We start from the raw sequence: 4,378 nt of genomic DNA, 5'->3' as shown, positions 1-4,378 counted from the left end.
AGATTTTGAGAATTGAGAGAACAAGAGAGTAAAAGAGAGAAGGATAGATTGAAAAAGTGAGTCACGAAACTTATTTTTTATTACAAAAGAGAACCGAGTATAAGAGAGAGTGGGTGTTGTTCCATTTTTTTCTCATAATGCATCGCCACATGTCAGGGTATGATGAGAGGATTTTAAAATTTGAATTTGTTGGTCTCCCTCTTCTTCATGAATGCACCGCCCCTCCCCTTTTCTATCATATTTTTTTTTCTTCATTTTTAATCTATTATTTACTTTACCATTTATTCATTATTTATTATTATACCATGAAATTGAATTTAACTGTTAGTTTGGGTTGGGCCTAATTGAGTTTTGATGTTCACACTCTTTTACTATGTTTGCACCCATGTCCATGTGTTGTATCTATTTCATGATTGTTATTTTTTTATTCTTTTTATTTTATTAATTTCATTTGTGCAATATTTAATTTAATCAATTTTTTATTTAATTGATTAGTCGCTTAGATTAATTATTTCTTTTTTAATTGAAAGTATAATATTTGATTATTCATTCATTAGGTTTACTCATTTAGATAGGTAATCTCTATTCGTATTCATACCATCATATGTAAATAATCATGCTAACTTTTCACATCAATTTAAATTTCAAACTCTTTTCACCATGTTTTCAAACTTTCGAACCATTGTTTGAATCCTTTCAAAAACAAATTTTACTTCATTAAAACAATCCTTGTCAAATAATTTTCATCGACGCGAGTGCTTGATCTAACATCGAGTATCTCCCACGCTTCATTCAAACGTTTTTTCATAATCACTTTGAACACTCGATCCAACGCCGAGTATCCCTCCCGCCTAATTCAAATTCTTTTCATAATCAAAATTCAAACTGACTAATTCATACATTGACCATTTCAAATAATGAAAGAAAAAGGCTACTTGGGTGAAAGGTCCAGCCATAGCCCCGAGTATTAGGCCCAATTAGTAATTGCTTGTAAGTCATAAATACTTCGTCTTTCACAAAAATACAAACGCGCTTCCCTTTTGCAATAAATGAAAAAAAAGTCTATCTGGTGACATACCCCGAAATTCACCATACCCTTCACAATGTTCATATAGGTCACTAACCCTAATCATCTGCATGTCCTCATGGTCATTCATTCCATTTGCATAGGCATGGTTCAATACAAGAGAACATGTATCTTGGATTCAAAGCTTTGTGTTTGTACCTAGTGGAAACCAGGGTTTCCCATCAACTTGAGATGCTCAATCAACCAAACCCTAATTGGAGGTATCTCTTAATTCTTGTGTGTATGTGCTTGTCATTGGAGATTCAATTGTGGCTTTTTTGTGAAGCAAAACCCTAATGTGGGATTCCAACTTGATCATGGCCCCATAAACCCTAATTGCGACTACCATTCATTGTGTGGGAACCTAACCCTAATTTCATATGATTCTTCATCATCCATTGTGCTTGATTTACTTGCTTGGTCAAGATTCATCCAATAACCACTTGTTCATGGCCCTTTTATGTTGGCTCTTTGGGTTTGATTACATTCACTTCATGGTCTCACATGTTCATCTTGTGCTTGTTTATGTACATTGGCTCAAGTCCAAGTCCATGGCTCCACAACTTTCATTTGCTTCCATTCATCCATGGAATTTCATATGATCATTTCTTCATTCCTAGCTCATGGCTTGCTCATGTCCTATTTAGGTCCATTTCATCTGGTCACTTCAAGTACATGGTCCATTCTTGGTTTGTTCATTTTGCATCCATTGGTTTGGTCATGGTCCATTCAAAATTGTTCATTTAAGTCTTATCTTTCATCATTCAATCCATTTCAAGCTTATTCAATCCAAGTCATGTTCATGTTCATTCATTTCAATATCTTTCATCATTCAATCCATTCAAAGTCAATTCATATCAATTCAAACACCAATTTCCGTTCATACCAAATGTCATATTCAGTACAAATACCAAAACATATTTTTTTTTACAAAAGGTGGCACTTTGACCAAAGGTTGACTTTGGTCAACTTTGACCAAAGTCAACTCCCTAATCACCAAGTCCTAAACCTAATTACATTCCACTTTTCTTCATTTACAATTGTCATTCCAAAACTTCTTCAAACTTGATATCATACCATGCCTTACCAAGCCTTGTTGAAACATTTTGGTCAAGCCTTGCCTCCTTTCATTATGAGTTCCTCTTACAAAAATCACAATACATAATTATCATACATTTACATACACCCATAAAATTCATGACATAATAACCATTCATGTTAACCTAAACATTTCCTAGCATGCCATACAATGAAAAGTTCAACATGAAGCCAGGTGAAAACCTTACAATGATCCATGAACATACCATATACCAAACAAGAGTATGCCATGTCCAAGATTATACAACAATTTCATAATTCATCACACCTGCAGAACCATGTTAACTATGCCATGAAATAAAATCCATACCATAAAAGTAACCAAGAGTATGAGCACACCTATCATGTACATGAATGAGACCAAGTTACACTTGTAACCAGCCATAATAAGTCACAACTCTGTTGCACCATGAGCCAAGTACCTCACCTTGCAGGACCTTCTATGCAATAATTATCAAACCAAGTCATACAAAAACAAGCCATGATCCTGTAACACACCAAAACATTACAATTTATCAAGCCAATTCAACCTCACCAACCCTGCATCATGATGGCATCAAACCTGCATAAACATGATGCAAACAAGCCTGCACAAATGCAACAACCACATAACATTTCAAGGCCAAACCATCATATACATAGCAGACACTCTGCTATACTATAGCCAAGCCAATGCATAAACAAGTTCAAAGCATACCAGCACAAACACCCTACAATGCATCAGTGGCATTTAAAACCGAGTAACATCATCAACCTATGAAATGAAAATTCATTAGTATCATTCACATTGCATCATAAACCAAACATTCATAGCAATCATGGCAATGCAGAGTTCACAACATCTTAACATCACATTACAATACATAAAAACTTCATAAGCATTACTCATCTAACTAACTCATTGCCACACCACCTCAGCTAATTGATAATCCTTGCCAAATAATGCCAGCTGGAATTGCATTGGAGTCAACAAAAATCAAAACAAAATAACAAACTTTGCCTCGATTTCACAAAACTCCTCTAACTGATTTATAACAGAATATAAAAATCCCTTAACACTCGATCAACCTATATAATCCTCTCATCAATCATTTTCATCCTAACTCTGAATCATTCATCAAAAACTCAAAATCACACAAACTCTCCATCATCATCATTCAACAGAGTTGAACCACCCTCTCTCTCAAATCCCTCAACACTCACCCTCATCTTCATCATCATCAACGTCTCATCACCCTCAACTCAACCTCTTCCTCTCTGATCCAATCAATCTCTCAATCATTCTCGAATATCAAATTCAAAATAACACATCAACAACTCAGAAGCAACAAGAAGAACAAGACAACAAGAAGAAGAATTAGAAAGCAAGAGGAGAATGATGGATTTATTACCTGGAAGCTCAATTCCTTCACCGTCGTCTTCGTCATCTCTGGTAAGGTAATCCCTGAAACCTTCACTTTTCTTCAATTTCATGTTGACGTGATGTAGAGCATTGAGAGATGATTCAAAGCTCTAATCCCTTGGGCTCTGAATCCTCAAAAGAAGGATTTAATTTAAGTATTTATAGCTAGGGTTCTTGAGGATTTCCGGTGCGGTTAGTGGCTTAGGGCTTAAATCTTATGAAATTGAATAGGGATCCAGGAAGAGTGTGTCAAGATGAATCCGTTGATGGGATCAATTATCATTTTTTATGGCCACCGCCGCCGGAGGCGATTTCCGGCATGGCGGCCCTTGGTGGTTTCTACCTGAGTGACCTTAACTCAGCTTATTTCACCTGCGTGCGTTTTCTTTCATAATTTCAAATTCAATTTGAAATGTTAATTTCTCCACATGCTTTAACATTGATTCACATGCTAAAAATCAAATCCAATTCAATTGCTGTGCTTTTGATTATGGGCCTCATGTACACGGGCCCAACTTGTTTTTGCTTATCATCATTCTTGGATCTGCCATGCACCCCCATGCCAATGACTGGTTGCAGTGGGCCTCTTGCATAAGGTCCACACGTCTGAACACTACCTACACCCAATTCTAACAGATTGAACCCCCTAGCCCAATGTTGATCTTTTTTATTTTTCTTCATATTTTCTTTACATTTTCATGATTGTTTTTTATTCTTTTATCATTTCCATGATAATTTTTTTGTTACCATATTAGAAATAATACTTTAGGTAATTTTTATTTAGAATTAACATGTTTAAGTTTTAATTGTCT

Source organism: Lathyrus oleraceus, chromosome 5 (assembly GCF_024323335.1).
Source record: "Lathyrus oleraceus cultivar Zhongwan6 chromosome 5, CAAS_Psat_ZW6_1.0, whole genome shotgun sequence".
Lineage (NCBI taxonomy): Eukaryota > Viridiplantae > Streptophyta > Magnoliopsida > Fabales > Fabaceae > Lathyrus > Lathyrus oleraceus.
The sequence above is the reverse complement of the archived record's forward strand: the minus strand, read 5'-3'. Positions refer to the sequence as shown.